The sequence below is a fragment of the Panthera pardus genome, unplaced genomic scaffold (assembly GCF_024362965.1).
Source record: "Panthera pardus isolate Hobbes unplaced genomic scaffold, ASM2436296v1 HiC_scaffold_1, whole genome shotgun sequence".
NCBI lineage: Eukaryota > Metazoa > Chordata > Mammalia > Carnivora > Felidae > Panthera > Panthera pardus.
Genome location: NW_026526654.1, coordinates 47,945,713 through 47,963,270, shown reverse-complemented (window position 1 = coordinate 47,963,270; position 17,558 = coordinate 47,945,713).

The window sequence follows — 17,558 nt, the reverse complement described above, 5'->3', positions numbered from 1 at the left end:
GGATGTGGAGAAAGGAAAACCCTCTTGCACTGTTGGTCAGAATGCAAACTGTTGCAACTATTCTGGAAAAGATTATGGATGTTCCTCAAAAACTAATAATAGAACTACTCTGATCCAGCAATTGCAGTACTAGGTCTTTACCCAAAGGATACAAAAATACTATTTCAAAAGGATACAGCACCTCAGTATTTATAATAGCATTATACACAATAGCAAAATTACAGAAACAGACCATGTGTGCATGGACAAATAAAGGGATAAAGATGTGACACACACACACACACACACACACACACACACATACATATATATACACACACATATTACTCAGCCATCAAAAAGAATGAAATCTTGCCATTTGCAACAACGTGGAGGGAGCTGGAGAGTATTATGCTAAGTGAAATAAGTCAGAGAAAGACAAATACCAAATGATTTCAATTATATGTGGAATTTAAGAGACAAAATAAGAAAACAAAGGCAGGCAGGGGGAGAGAGAGAGAGAGAGGCAAACCAAGGAACAGACTCTTAACTATGGAGAACACACTGATGTTTACTAGAGGGCTGGGGGGATGGGTGAAATAGGTGATGGGGATTAAGGAGTGTACTTGTGATGAGCACCATGAATTGTATGGAAGTGGTGAATCACTATAATGTATATCTGTAGCTAATATTAGACTGTATGTTACTAGAATTTAAATAAAAACTTAGATACAAACTAACAATACAAAAATAAACCAATAGAATTAAACTTTTTTAGTCAAAAATAATTTTTTTTGATAAATAATAAAAATTATTTGACTAATTTGATTCAAGGAATGATTAGCTGATTTACTATGTTTTTTATGGATAGATTGTCAGTTACAAAATCAATTTGGGAAGGCTTACATTAAATACAGAAATAAATAATTTAAAAGAAAACCAAGAAAGAAAGATAAGACAAGGGCAGAAGTTCAGGAACTGAGCAAACCGGGCAAAGAAATGTGAGGGAACTTTAATTATCTAGTAGCCCAAACTAAAGTAAGCCATCAGGAGGAATAAAACCTCCACCTGTAGGATTCTTAGAGTGATCTGCCGTAGACACTTTTGCATAGTGGTTCAGTGAGCTGTCAAATCAATTATATTCTTAATAATAAGGGACATTTCTCTTTTTTCTGCTTTAATAGCATCTCTGGGTGAAGACTAAGCGTAAATAATAAAGGTTATTCCGTAGAGGCATTTTGTAGTGGTGGTGGGACAGTAATGTGGTTCAGGTATATAATTTCCAGTGAACTACCTGAATACAAGAATGCATCTTGGAAAATTTTAAGGAAACAAGAGGAAACCTATTCCTCATGTTCTCAAATATCAGCTGTATCAGCAGACTTTTGAGACTACTTGAATGGCAGGGAAATCAAATTTGACATCGTTAGCAAGTAACTGGATAGCTTATAGTCTGTGTTTCCCATTAAAAGATCTATGTGGCCTAAAATCCATAGAGTTGATGGCAAAGCTAATGCTGTATTCAAAAAAAAAAAAAAAAAAAGAACAAAAACCAAACAAAAATCCCCTCCTGGTTTTTATTATTATATTAACAAAGATTGTGGTACTTTTTCATGAAACTTAGCTACAAACAGGTTTATTTTCAGGACAATACTAATAGTAATAAAGCACTTTATTTTGGTTTAACTGTTTGTTCAATCAAACATGTACTGTGTTGAAGCTCCACATCTTCCATTATGAACTGAAGATACACTAACACTGTTGGTAAACTATATTGAATTACAGAGCTTGTTAGGTGGTTTACAACCCACCTTTCCCTCACAACCTCCCAATACTCCAACTTGATCAAGACAGCCAACTTATCCAGATGCACTAGAAAAACTTTTTCTCAATTCCTCAGCTGCAAATTTTCCTCATACTCCTCTTTACTTAGATTTTAGGTTAATTATTGTAAATGCTCAAATCCGAGCTTTCCTTTCCCTCTTGCCCTCTATCATAACTACGACTTCTTGCTATGTACTGACATACATAACTTGGAAAGCAAATTTGTGGTTTTCAGCACTGCCTTGTGATTACTACTTTTCCCTACACATCCTAGTTTTCCACTGTCCTCAACTTGACTTAGCACCTGCACTTGGTACTTGGTACCTTCTTTCCCTTACAATTACTTCTCCACTTTCAGCTTACCATCTTGCTTTTATCTTTCTGGTGTGTTCAACTTTGTCTTTTAATAAAATGAAGAAAATGTTCTCCACAATTGTTCTGGATCCCTTCTCTTCCCATCACCAAAGACTGCTTCTTCACTTCCTTCCCTACTCCATTATTATCTGCCAGTTCTTCCCCGAAACTATTCATCAAAAAAAAAAAAAAAAAAAAAAAGCTCTGCTAAAGCCATTAACTTTTTTATCCAGGCAAATGCCAAGGAGCTTCTGAAACTCCAAGCTTACATGGTACTTTTTTCTCACTATTTTTCAAACTGACATTTCTCTGATTGGATCGCTGGCCTTTGACTGACTTTAGTTCTGCTTCTCTAGCTGTAGGAATCTGTCTCAGACTGAATGGCCCCCTGTGGTCAGTTGAGTTTTGTTAGGTCTCTGGGTAGTTTATTTTCCCATAGAAAAATAATATTTTTTGCCATGTATTCTTTCTACATTTGTCCTTCAGCAAAGAGCCTTTATCCTATAGCTTTCTTAGGTCAAGAACATAATGTATCTTGCCCTCCTAAAGATGGTCTGCTTTTTTCCCTTAAAAAAAATATGTTTCTTTTTTTTTTCCTCAATGTTTGCCTCTGGGGCATGAATCTCATTTCACTGGTACAACCTGGCTAAACCCAGATATTCCTATAATAACAATGCATCCTTGGAATGACTTTCAAAATGAGTGAGGCTCCAGGTTAAAACCTCATCTTCTCTGATTATGGGATAAAATTTCCATATTGCTTAAATCTAGAGCAAATTTTCATGCAAGATCCTCCCAATAAAGCCTTTGCAGTCTCATTTAGTTCTAAATTCCTTCAAAACTATATAGTTATGTCCCTTAATATATAAAATACTATATAGAATACTACAATTTTCACATAGTTCTTCATATATCTCTCTTTTCTCTAATAATAAAAGTAATGCATGCTCATTGCATTAAAATACCATATAAATGGGGTGCCTGAGTGACTCAGTCAGTTAAGCATCTGACTCTTGACTTCAGCTCAAGTCATTATCTCACAGTACATGAGATCAAGCTCTGCATTGGGCTCTGTGCTGAGCATGGAATCTGCTTGGGATTCTCCCTCTCTCTCTCTCTCTCTCTCTCTCTCTCTCTCTCTGCCTCTCGCCCTCTCACACACACTCTTTCTCTCTCTCTCTCTCAAAATAAATAAATAAACTTAAAAAATAAAATAAAATACCATACAGACATATAATTTTTAAATGAAAAATTTCCCTTCTTGTTTTTATTTGCCTGCTAAAAACTTCACATATTAACAAGTTTAAAAAGTATGTTCATTTTAATTCATCTATTTTAAAATTAGAAACTTGTAATTATCGTGATAGAACATAATTTCAAAAGGTGCTGATTATCTATTAGATACCAATAAAGATTGGAATGACTGCTCCATTTCTTTTTGCAAGTTACAAATCATTTAGGGTGAGACAACATAATTTGTATTGGCCTTTTTATTCCAATCATGCTATTCTGCAGAGGGATGGCTGTCCAGTATATTTCAGTATGACATGCGGTATAGTTTTTAAATATCAGGTCAGCTGGCCAAATAGATATTTTTGAAGTATCAGTGTCATATTCCCTCCATGTGGTCAGGTGAACCACTGGCTTATTGCTATTTTAAATTTTCAAAGTAAATATTAGCAAAAGTTAAAGAATTGGTATGATAGATTCTCAATACACTGATTTAGGCACTAACAGGTAGATTCCAAAATTTCTAGTTTCCTGACCCGGAATTTTTGTTTCAAAATTGCTTGTTTTCTCTGCAGCAGGTATTATTCTACTTCCTTTACCTACCTCAATATCACTAAACTATTGGCAATATATTTTAAATGTTTTTAGTCAAATTCAAGTGGCCCTACAGGTAATGACTCTTAGGGAAGTATCACAAGACTGTGTTTTAGGATTTATATGTACAGATTCAATCAATGCTAATTATGTTTTAAAAGTATATCTCCTTGAATTCTGCCTTTCTTGCGAAGAACTTAATGAAAATTTCAAAAACAATTTTTTGCAGTTTTCAACTTCTTTAACGTCCAAAAACATTGAAAAAAATAAACATAAAATGTTTGATAAGCAACATCAAAATGAAATAAATTTATTTGCACATTTAGTGCAAATAAATGTGCACTAAATTAGATAATAGGCACATTTAGTTTTCACGTGGCCTTTTTGGATCCGAAAGTTAATTTTATAATAGAACAACTATCCTGCTGCTGATACCAGTTTCTTAGTTGATACATTTATAATGGAATTGATAATATGACACATTATGACAGAACTAAGTACTCCTCAGTGCATAACTGTGTTCATTAAACCAAGTGACAACCCCATAAAAACATTGTTGGGGCTATACATGTGAGATTTTACAGAAACAAAATAGTTATTTGCATACTACAATTCAGAAAGAAAATATATCTATCCTTTGAAAACTTTAACGGATAGATAAAAGTATCAGCAAGTTTAATTCAAGTGGTGGATAGTCTACCCAAGACTGTCTTTTGTCTTTATTTTTATAGCAACATTTGAATCTTGGTGTGAAAGTAATCAAACTGAGACTTAGGGAGCTCAGAGATAATTCTAGGTCTTAAGATGTTGTAAACTGACATTTTATTTGGTTACATTTAATCATTCCATTTCAGTCACATGCCATTCATCAAAAAGTAAAATAAGATCATTAATCAAATAATAAAATCCAGTTTTTAAAAATAAATCTGAGGGGTGCCTGGATGGTTCAGTCTATTGAACGAATGACTCTTAGTTGGGCTCATGTCATGATTCCAGGGTTGTGGGATCGAGCCCCACATCAGGCCCCATACTCAGCATGGATTCTCTCTCCCTCCTAAGATTTTCTTTCTTTTTTTGTCCTTCTCCCCTGCTTGCACTCTCTCTCTAAAATAAATAAATAAATAAATAAATAAATAAATAAATAAATAAATAAATAAATAAATAAATAAATAAGAGATAGTCAAGGTTTAAATAGTCCACAGGATAATTTTCATTTAGGTTAGAAAGAAAGTCATGGAAAAATACCTGATAGGTTGAGCAAATGGCAACTGAATGCAAATAGGTATTGGTGAAAGATGTTTCAGATCACTGCAAAATATGCAGTAAGTTGAGTTTAAAAGGTTCATAAAATCAACAATAGATGTGAGCCATCTGTCCCATCCCCCTTTTTAATAGGATTTTTCTGAGGAAGAGATAAAAGTATGGTAAACATGTAATTTGCACTGGGAACTTTCCAGTGTTTTAAAAATGTAGATTTTACGGGATGCCTGGGTGGCTCAGTTTCATAAGTGTCCGACTTCGGCTCAGGTCATGATCTCAAAGGTTCTTGGGTTCAAACCCCGCCTGCGTCAGACTCTCACAGAGCCTGGATCCTGTGTCTCCTTCCCTCCCTCCCTCCCTCCCTCCCTCCCTCCCTCTCTCTCTCTCTCTCTCTCTCTCTCAAAAAAATAAATAAACATTTAAAAATATATATATTAGATGTTTAAAAAGATTTTAACACATTACTATTTCTTGAGCTGTCCCCTCCAAATTTGTTTGTTTGTTTGTTTTTTGGTTAGAAAACGTGGCCTATTGTCTCACACTGTTACATACAACTAGTTTTTTTCCAAAGTGTATTTTCTAGTGCAATATTTCATATTATCCCAAAGTGCATTTAATTCAGGATGGTAACAGAAGGTGACCTTAGAAACAGCCTTTCTACTTATGTCCCATCTTAGGTTTCAAATTAGCAACTTTTATTGAGATTTTAAAATCCCACCTACAGCCATCCTATATTTTTTGCTTTTCTGTAGAAAGAATAATCACTACATAATTTCCAGCATTTATAGGGACACAAAAGTCCTCTAAGTTTCAGTTTGTTGATGTGGCAAGTTGGGCAGGAACAGCTCCATCTTGAGCCAGAAATTTAATTAAACAATAGATAGCTGTTAAGTTATGGGACTATTTAAAATGTGGATTATAATAACTGTGGCTTTGGGCAACATTTGTAAAATCTGGCACATACATGTTAAAAAATAAGGAGAATGTTTATTTTATATACCTCCTTAAAATAGAAGTATAATATCAAATTGTTAGCTAATTATCCATGAACAGTGGGTTCTCTATGTAATAGCTAATAGAATTAATTAGCCATTTAAACTGAATACAATATAATAATATACAAGTATTCTCATTTTTTCTTTGACAGTTTCCCAAATGGGCAGATATGTGTGCACACATGTGCACACACACACAAATATTGCTGTTTGTTGGGCAGGTATGATTAAAAATGAAATCTTTTCCCAATTCAAAAAAACATCTCCATAAAGGTAGTAGAGAAAAAAAAACAGTTTTATTATGGAATAAGCATTAAGCCAGAGTGTAGCATACATCACAGGCAGTACCCTAAAAGATTGCAAAGGCAAAGAGAAATCTTACCCCTTTCATAGGTGAGCAGACACAAGCCATTGTATACAGGTTCTTAGGGTAAACAATAATTAGCCCTCACAGAGAAGGACTTAACAGCACCATTTCCCAAATGTAGTTCATCCTAGATGCACCTGGTAATTGACTATTTCTACTTAAATTCAACATTTCCCACACTGCCATCCTAGCTTCTCCTGTGAAATATGGTGTCAGGAAGTTATAAATAGTAAATAAGGATCTGCAGATTCTAGTTTTTTTGGTTGTTTAGTTTTTGTTTGTTTGTTTGTTTGTTTGTTTGTTTTAGCTTTTCATCATTTTATTTCAGTTTACATCTCAACCATGATAAGACAGTTAGGATTCTAGCAAACTTGGATGTCACAGGGTCAAATATTTTACCCTCAAGGCTAAATACACCCATTGCTTTAGATTTTAATTATTTAATTATGTTATTCCTCATTATGCACTCACCTCCTACCTTTCAAGCTCTATAAGCTCCTCTTTTACTATTTCTGATAAATATACAACTAACACAGATGCTATGTAACTATTCCCTACAATATCCCATTGTATCTAGCAGGGTAGGTCTGTTACTCTGATTCTAAATCTCAGTAAAATGGAATCCCAAGAATATTGACTGAGTTCAAGGTTAAATAGTCACATAGTTGATACTAAAAATTGGTTTCCAGTATTTTTCCCCATTATGTAAATTATTAACTTTAATGCATTACATTTAAATAATAAACTGATCAAAACAATAACTCAAAAATAACAAAAAAATTGGCAGCATTTACTTCTAGAACAGTGAAATTTTATATGAAAGGTAATATAATGCCACAGTGTTGACATGCCACTAAAATAGATATGGAACTGTCTAGTGTAACTTGATTTTTAGACAAATCATCAATTATATCCTACTATATATCTGGTAAGCAGTATCATATTTGCATCATATGTTCTTGTTTTCTCTTTCTTTTTAATAATTAACACTTGCACATGTAAGTGCCTAATGAAAATACTATATACATTACCAATCTTATACATCCCTCACTGAAGACTAAGGTCAAAATGCATTGGACCCTATTGTATAGAATTAATTGAAATTAAATGGGGACAATTTACTACAGACAGATTTCTGCTAAAGATTAAAGTGCAGAAGAACCATATTGACCAATTGTCTACAATTCAAAATGTACATGTGAAATATGAATATTATGTGGTAAATTTAGTCTTTAACCTCAGATATAAAAATAAATATATGTATTTAATAAGTCAGTCTCTGGAGAATCTGCCAATGATATAAAGTATGGTTTTTGCAGCTTTTTTTTCCTGTATTCTTCTACTAAGCTCAAGTTAAGTCACTATATAAAACAAATAAAACAAGGAGAGAGAGAGACTAACTTAGGGACTGGTGTGACTCTCCTTATTTACACCATCTTGACAAAGTCATATTAACTATATTTCCCAAATTATGATAGTAATCCAAATGATTTGTCCTCCCCTAAAGCTGAAAAACAGGCTGCAATGACTTACTAACAGATAACAAACATATGATAGAGAAAACTAAATGGAACACAACAAAAGGGGAGTAAAATCGCCTAGGGATAAAAGTAGACAGTGGACACTGTGGTTAGCATAATGAATTCCAGTAAATCACAAAATTGCTTTTAGTTTCATATGCTAAATTTACAAATTATTCACTTAGAAAAAAGTACATGAGTTTATTTATAAAATGTTAAGTGTTTGTTTGTTTGCTTATATTCTTTAGCATCATAGAGCATACACCACAAAAGGATCATTGGTTTGCAAAATGGAGATGCATAGTACCTAGAAGAAAAAAGGGAAAGAAGGCACTGATCTTAGAGGATGCTTTATATCAGTTATCATGCCCAGGGAAGAGTGTCTATTAGCTGATCCTTTAAACCCCTTCCAAATCTGTGGATACTTGATTAAGAGTTGAGAGGAACATAGAATGGTTAAGGGAACATGCAGTTTGGTACATTATCCTGCAGTTTCTGTTATCCTGTACTCAAGTCACTATGACATTTAAAATAAAATTATGGGTGCAAAAGTGTTCTTGTTATTTTTAATGCACAGTGTAATGTAATTGACGAATTCAACAGTTATGTTCATGTATGGGCTATGGATTTAGAAAGATGTAGATATGAAGCCCAATTCTATCGCTTGCTAGCTATAAAACTTTGTTGAAGGCAATGAAATTCTCTGGGTCTCAAACTCTTTATAAAATAAGAATAAAAACAAACACCTCAAAATCAATTCAAGGATGAATTAGCTAACGTTCATAAAGAATCTCAATGTGTGGTGCTTATATATGTTCAGTAAATCTTGGTTATTTTTTAATCCTCTTGAAAACCTAGTGCTTAAGACATACTAATGCCCAGAAATCATCTATTGTAGCATTGTCTTTTCCATTTCTTAGATATTTTTGAGCTAACTATCTTGTTTATTATATTTCTTATCAGTACCCCTGCCTATAATTAAATTATTTCTGTTCTTCTTTATTTAACTTAATAATGTATTTATTTAATTTATTTAAATACCTTATTTCAGTGATTGAAGAAAAAATTTCTGGGAAGTCCCAAAGGGATGTAATATGTAAACAGAAACAGATGTAATATGTAAGAAGGAAGGCCTTTTTATGAAATGTGATTTGAAATGCACTAAAACACTAGTCTAAAATAGCTGATCCCAAAATTCTGATGACTAGCACTCTTTCTAGAGTAAAAAAAAATACAGACTGACTAGACTTCCTCATTCTTTAATTTAAAAGTATAATTAATTAGTAAACTTGCTAATACAGAAATTAGTAAACTAATATAGACATGAGGTAGTTTAATATCATGGTCACTTGCAGTGACCATGGCCCACACCAAAAATTTGGTTCAGATATGGAGACTTATAATGCCATACACACCCCAAGACCTGCAAAGAAATCAGAAACCATTTTAGTTTAGTTGATAAAATAATGAAACAAGAAATCCATTAAAACAAAACCATTTTACAAAGTATGATAAAGCCTGGAATTCTGTTATCAGTATTGTTCCCGTTATGCCCAGTGCTTTAATGGCTATTTTTTTTATTAAATGCTTTTTTATTTATATATTTACATATTTATTTATTTATATACTTACTTATTTATCTTACTAAGTTTTTAGTTTTAATTCCAATATAATAACATCCAGTGTTACATTAGTTTCAGGTATACAATATAGTGGTTCAACAATTCTGTACATTACTCAGTGCCCATCATGACAAATGTACACTTTAGTCCCAATTACCTATTTCATTTATTCTACAATAAATCTACCCTCTGGTAAACAGTTTATTCTCTATAGCTAAGAGTCTGGTTCTTAGTTTGTGTTCTCTCCCTCTGTCACTTTTTTCCCTTTGCTCATTTTTTTGTTTCTTATATTCCACATATGAATAAAATCATGGTATTTGTCTTTCTCTGACTTCTTATTTCACTTAGCATTAGCATTATACTCTATATCTCCATCAGTGTTGTTCCAAATGGCAATATTTAATTCATTTTTATGGCTGAATAATATTTCAGTGTGTGTGCGTGTCTTCCTCTTTATTCATTCATTTACTGATGCACTTGGGCTACTCCCATAATCTGGCTATTGTAAATACTGCTGCAATAAACATAGGACTGCATGAATCCCTATTAATTAGTGTTTTTTATTTGTTTGTTTGTTTGTTGGTAAATACACAGTGGTACAGTTACTGGATACAAGATAGTTCTGTTTTACATTTTTTGAGGAAACACCATGCTGTTTTCCAGAATGGCTGCAGGAGTTTGCACTCACAAAAACAGTGCACAAGGGTTCCTATTTCTCCATATCCTGTCCAACACTTGTTGTTTCTTATGTTTTTGTTTTAGCCATTCTAACAGGTGTGGGGTAGTTTTGTAGTTTTGATTTGCACTTCCCTGATGATGAGGGATGTCGAGCATCTTTCCATGTGTCTGTTGTCCATCTGGGTGTCTTCTTTATTCACATCTTCTCATTTCTTAATTGGATCATTTGTGTTTGGGTGTTGAGTTTTATGATTTCTTTATGTATTTTGGATACAAAGAGCTCTGTATCATGCTCTTTGCAAGTATCTCCTCCCATTCCGTAGGTTGTCTTTAAGTTTTGTTGATTGTTTCCTTTGCTGTGCAGAGGTTTTTGTGTTGATGAATTCCCAACAGTTTGGTTTTGCTTTTGTTTCCCTTGCTTCAGCAGACATATCGAGTAAGAAGTTGCTATAGCCAGTGGCAAAGAGGTTTACTGCCTTTGTTCTAGGATTCTAGGTTTCAGGTCTCACATTTAAGTCTTTCATCCATTTTGAATTTATTTGTGTGTATGGTGTAAGAAAATGGTCCAGTTTCATTCTTTTCTATGTTTCTGCCCAGTTTTCGCAACACCATTTGTTCAGGAGACTTTTTTTTCCCCCTCACTGGATATTCTTTCCTACTTTGTCAAAGATTGATTGGCCACATAGTTGTGGGTTCATTTCTGGATTTCTGTTCTGTTCTGTTGATCTATGTGTCTATTTTTGTGTTAGTACTACACTGTTTTGATTACACCTTTTATATATATTGTTTATATTAAAGCTTTGTAATATTAAGCTGAAGTCCAGAATTGTGATACCTCCAGCTTTGCTTTGCTTTTTCAAGGTTACTTTGGCTATCTGGGGTCCTTTGTGTTTCCATATAAATTTTAGGATTGTTTGTTCTAGCTCTGTGAAAAATGCTGTAGTATTTTGACAGGGATTGCATTAAATGTGTAGATTGCTTTCGATAGTATAGGCATTTTAACAATATTTTTTCTTCCAATCCATGAGCTTGGAATGTCTTTCCGTGTGTGTGTGTGTGTGTGTGTGTGTGTGTGTGTGTGTGTGTGTGTGTGCGCAGCGCGCGCACGCGCGCACGCCATCTTTAATGTCTTTCATCAGTGTTTTATAGTTTTCAGAGTCCAGGTCTTTCAATGCTTTGCCTAGGTTTATTCCTAGGTATCTTATAGTTTTTGGTGCATTTGTAAATGGGATTGATTCCTTAATTTCTCTTTCTGCTGCTTCATTATCTGTGTATAGAAACACATACAACAGATTGCTGTATGCTGATATTGTTTCCTGTGACTTTACTGAATTCATTTATCAGTTCTAGCAGTTTTGGGTGGAGTGTCAGGTTTTCTATATAGAGTATCATGCCATCTGCAAATAGTGGAAGTTTGACTTCTTCCTTGCTGATTTGGATGCCTTTTATTTCTTTTTCTTGTCTGGGGCGCCTGGGTGGCGCAGTCGGTTAAGCGTCCGACTTCAGCCAGGTCACGATCTCACGGTCCGTGAGTTCGAGCCCCGCGTCAGGCTCTGGTCTGACGGCTCAGAGCCTGGAGCGTGCTTCTGATTCTGTGTCTCCCTCTCTCTCTGCCCCTCCCCCATTCATGCTCTGTCTCTCTCTGTCCCAAAAATAAATAAAAAACGTTGAAAAAAAAAATTTATTTCTTTTTCTTGTCTGATTCCTATGGCTAGGACTTCCAGTACTATGTTAAGTAATAGTGGTGAAAGGGATCATTCCTTCTTGTTCTTCACCATAGAGGAAAAGCTCTCAGTTTTTGTTTGTTTGTTTTTGTTTGTTTTTTGTTTTTTGTTGTTTTGTTTTGTTTTTTGGTTTTTTTTTCCAGTTAGGATGACATTCTCTGTGTGTTTTTCAGGTGTGGCCTTTATTATGTTGAGGTATGTTCCCTCTAATCCTATTTTGTTGAGAGCTTTTGTCCTGAATGGATGTTATCAAGTGCTACTTGCAAATTTGAAATGAACATATGGGTCTTATACTTTTATTAATGTGATGTATTATGTTTTGTCAATTTGTGACTATTGAACCACCCTTGCAACTAAGGAATAAATCCCACTTGATTGTGGTGAATGATTTTTTTAATGTATTGTTGGATTTCTTTTACTAGTATTTTATTGAGAATTTTGCATCTGTGTTCATCAGGGATATTGGCCTGTAGTTCTCTCTTTTAGTGGTGTGTTTATTTGCTTTTGGTATCAGTATAATGCTGGCCTCTTAGATGAATTTGGAAATTTTCCTTCCTTTTCTTTTCTTTTTCTTTTTCTTTTTCTTTTTTTTTTTTGAATATTTTGAGAAGAATAGGTCTTAACCCTTCTTTAAATGTTTGATAGAATTTGCCTGTGAAGCCATCTGGTCCTGGACTGCCTTTATTAGGAGTTTTTTGATTACTGGTTCAATTTCTTTGCAGGTTATTGGTCTGTTCAAATTGTCTTTTTCTTCCTGTTTCAATTGATAGTTTCTATGTTTCTAGGAATTTGTCTATTTATTCCATGTTATCCAGTTTGTTGGCATTTAGTTTTTCATAATATTCTCTTTTATTTGTTTGTATTTCTGTAATTTTTGCTTGTTATTTCACCTCTCTCATTTGTGATTTTATGTATTTGTCTCCTTTCTCTTTTTGATAACTCTGATAGAAATTTATCAATTTTATTAATTTTTTCAAAGAACCAGCTCCTGGTTTCATTGATCTTTTCTATTGTATTTGTTTGATTAGTTTCTATATCATTATCTCTGGTCTCATCTTTTACTTATTCCTTCTGCTGTCTTTAGACTTTGCTCTTCTTTTTCTAGTTCCTTTTGGTTGTTTATTTGAGATTTTTCTTGTGTATTTATGTAGGTCTGTATTGCTATATACTTCCCTCTTAAGATGGCTTTTGCTGCATCACAAATGTTTTGAACGTTATATTTTCATTTTTTTTGTTTCCATGTATTTTTTATTTCTTCTTTGATTTCTCATTTGACCCATTTATTGTTTTGTAGCATGTTGCTTAATCCATGTATTTATTGTCTTACTATATTTTTTCTTGTGGTTGACTTCTAGTTTCATAACATTGTGGTCAGGAAAGGTGCATGGTGTGACTTCAATTTTTTGTGTTTGTTGAGGCCTGTTTTGTGATCTAATATGTGTTTTATTCTGGATAATGTTCCATGTGCACTTGAAAAGAATGTGTATTCTATTTTAGGATGAAATGTTTTAAATATGTCTTTTAAGTTCTTCTGGTGCAGTGTGTCATTGAGAGCCATGTTTTTCCTTGTTTCTTTTCTTTTTAGATGAGCTGTTCATTGTTATAAATGGGGTGTTAGTCTCCTACTATTATTGTATTATTATCAATTAGATCCTTATGTTTGTTTTTTTTTTTTTCAACGTTTTTTATTTATTTTTGGGACAGAGAGAGACAGAGCATGAACGGGGGAGGGGCAGAGAGAGAGGGAGACACAGAATCGGAAACAGGCTCCAGGCTCCGAGCCATCAGCCCAGAGCCCGACGCGGGGCTCGAACTCACGGACCGCGAGACCGTGACCTGGCCGAAGTCGGACGCCCAACCGACTGCGCCACCCAGGCGCCCCTCCTTATGTTTGTTTTTAATTGTCTTATATATTTGGATGCTCCAGGTTGGGTGCATAAATATTCAAAATTATTATATCTTCTTGCAGGATTGTCCCCTTTATGATAATATAGTGTCCTTATTTGACTTTTGTTACAGTCTTTGTTTTAAAGTAATTTGTCAGATATAAGTATTGCTACTCCAGCTTTCTATTGACATAAATTTGCATAATAAATCTTCCTCTGTCCCTTCACTTTGTCTGCAGGTATCTAGGTCTGAAACGAGTCACTTGTAGGCATCATATAGATGGATCTTGTTTTTCCATTTTTGTTTTATCTATTCTGACACCCTATGTCTGTTGATTAGAGCATTAGTCCATTTACATTCAACATAGTTACTGCTAGGTATGTATTTATTGCTATTTTATTACTTGATTTTAGTTTATTTTCATTTATTTTGAGAGAGAGATCGAGAGCAAGCAGGGGAGGGGCAGAGACAGAGGGAAACAGAATCCCAAGCAGGCTCCATACTGGCAGCACAGAGACCAATGTGGGGCCTGAACTCACAAATGGTGAGATCATGACTTGAGCTAAAATCAAGAGTTGGACACTTAACTGACTGGGGCATCCAGGTGCCCTTTTATTACTTCTTCTGTCATTGTTTCTGGAGATTTTGTCTGATTCCTTCTTGTCCTTGTCACTTTGGGTCTTTCCTTTCACTCAAAGAGTTCCCTTTAATATTTCTTGCAGTGCTGGTTTAGTGGTCATGAAGTCCTTCATTTTGTGTTTGTTGGGTAAACTCTTTGTATTCTATTCTGAGTGATAGCATTGTTGAGTAGAGTATTTTGACTACAGGTTTTTCCCATTCAGCACTTTGAATATATTATGTCATTCCCTTCTGCTGTGCCAAGTTTCTGTTAAGAAATTTCCAGCTAGACTTGTGGGCTTTTCCTTGTAAGTTAAGGATTCTTTTGTTTTGCTGCTTTTAAGATTTTCTCTTTACCATTATATTTTGCAAATTTAATTATAATATGTTTTAATGTTGGCGTGCTTTTGTTGATTTTGATGGGAGTTGTTCATGCTTGCTGGAAGTGGACATCTGTTTCCTTCCCCATATTAAGGGAGTTTTCAGCTGTTATTTCTTAAAGTAAATTTTCTTTCCCCTTTGTTTCTTTTCTTTTTCTGAGACTCCTATAATACAAATGTTATCATGCTTGATGGAGTCACTGAGTTCCCTAAATCTACTCTCATGTTGCATAATTCTTCTTCCTCTCTTTTGTTCACCTTCATTACCTTCCATTACTTTATGTATGAACTTAATGACATACGACTATGTCACTAATTTGTTCCTTTACTTCTTCCAGCCAGCTATTCATTGCATCAAGCCTGTTTGCATTCTCATTTAATACACTCTTTATTTCTGACTGATACTTTTTTGAAACTCTTTTATCTCTGTAGGAAGGGTCTCCCTTTTGTCTTCTATTATTTTCTCAAGCCCCATAAGTATCCTTATGATTGTTGCTTTAAATTCTTCATTAGGTATGTACTTATATCTCTTTCTGTTCCATCTCTGGCCATGGTGGCCTTATCTTGTTCTTTGATTTGGGATAAATTCATCTGTCTTCACATTTTGTGTAATTCTCTGGCTTCTTCTCTGTGTTAGAAAAGACAGTTATGTCTATTGATGCTGAAAGTAATGACCTTAAGAAGAAGAGATGATGTGGTGTCCAGGTCCTTGTGCATCAGGAATTTTTTTTCCAGTGTATGCTGCATACACTCTGCTGTTATGTTTTCACTGCTGTATCCTTTAGGCCAGTCATCTACAGAGGCTCTGCTTGCCTGTTATAGGCAGTGTTTGGGTCCTGGCCTGAATGTAGCGAGTTTTAATGAGGTGTGCCCTGGACTAATTGTGAAATGAGCTGACACCACCTCCAACTTAACTTAGGCCCTGTAGAACTCTGTGGTTTTGATATGTGGTGTGAGGAGGGTTTTGTTTGTTTGTTTGTTTTTGCTGGTCTTCTTGGGTAGGAGCCCACTGTTCTGAGACTGAGACTGTCCCACCAGAGTGCAGAGTGCTGGAGGTGAGGTCTTGGTGTAAGTAAGTTATGCAGTCAGTGTTGGCATTGCAGTGCTTCCCAACAAGTGGCTCCATGTTTATGCTGTGGGGTAGAGGAGGGGAATGATGGTCATCAGCTCCTTTTTTCCCAGAAAACTGTCTCTGTGAAAGTTGCTTCTTAGGGTTGCACTCTGAGAAGAGTGAATAATCTCCCCACTCTGTGCCCCAGGCACTGTTCAGATTGCTGTTTCCATGTTGTCTGCCCCTGGGTTGTTTGCCTGCCTTCTTTCCAAGAGAAGCACAGTATCTTCATGGCTCTATCCCAACCAAGCCCATTGATCTTTATAACTTCAGGCTTTAAGCTCTGTTGGTTGCAATAACTCACAAAATCCAACCCCTCTTATTCCCCAAGCCAATGGCTTTAGGGTAACATTCTCCTTTGTGCTTTCCCCTGTGTGCTCCTCTCTCTTACACCCTTCTCCAGGGCCATAGCACCTACCTTCTGCAGCACCCACAATCTGTTTCTTCCCTAGACTACATTTCCGCACTTCCTATCTTCTTCAAATTGGACTTTTCTTTCCCTTTAGTTGTGGAGTTTAGTTGTTCTGTCAGTCTTCAGGTTGATTTTGTGGTATTTAGGAAGATTTGATAGTTATCTAGTTGTGTTCATGGTACAGGCTGAGCCTAAGGTCCTCTTATTCTGCAGCCATCTTCCTCTCTACTGTATTGTTAATTTTGAAATCTTTGTGTGACACTAGCATGTTTTAAGAGTGAATTTCAGGTGTTTCTTCTTCTAAATACTTAAAATATTAATTTATTAAACATGACTTGTTTATTATTTGAGTTTAATGTGGTAACTATAGCCTTGCCTCAATTATGAACTTTTAAGTGATTTTGGTCTATGAAATTAAGAAAGTCAAGTACTTGTCTTATAATTAAGTTCTCAGAGTAAACAAATGTTTTACATCTTGCATATCTTGTAAATTCTTTGTGTAGAGTAGTTTTAGATGACTTAAGTGTTTATGTACCCATACCTATATGCATAGTGGTTTCACAAGTATTGAAAATTTCAAGACCCACTGAATAACAAATTTGATACTGTGTTAAAGTGATAAATATAAATATCATATAAAATTACATCTGAAAAATGTTTAATTTATGTGGAATTAACCAGAGAGGAGATAAGAAACCACTGTATATCTATCTATCTATAGATAGGTAGATAGATAGATAGATAGATAGATAGTCAAAAATACTATGTTCAGTCAATAAAAAATCAGGACAGTCTTCTCCAGTCCTAAGTCTCATTGCCCTCAGAATGGATCACAAATATTTTGCTGTGTTTTCAGGTAGCTATCTCTGTATTTCTAAAGACCATGTTTTTCCTCCTTTGTATTTTTCATCCTTCCCCCTTCCTGTCTCCCTTCTCTCTCTCCCTTTCTCTTCAAATTTTACACATGATTTTTTTTGAGTATTGCTTATGTCTAATATAGACA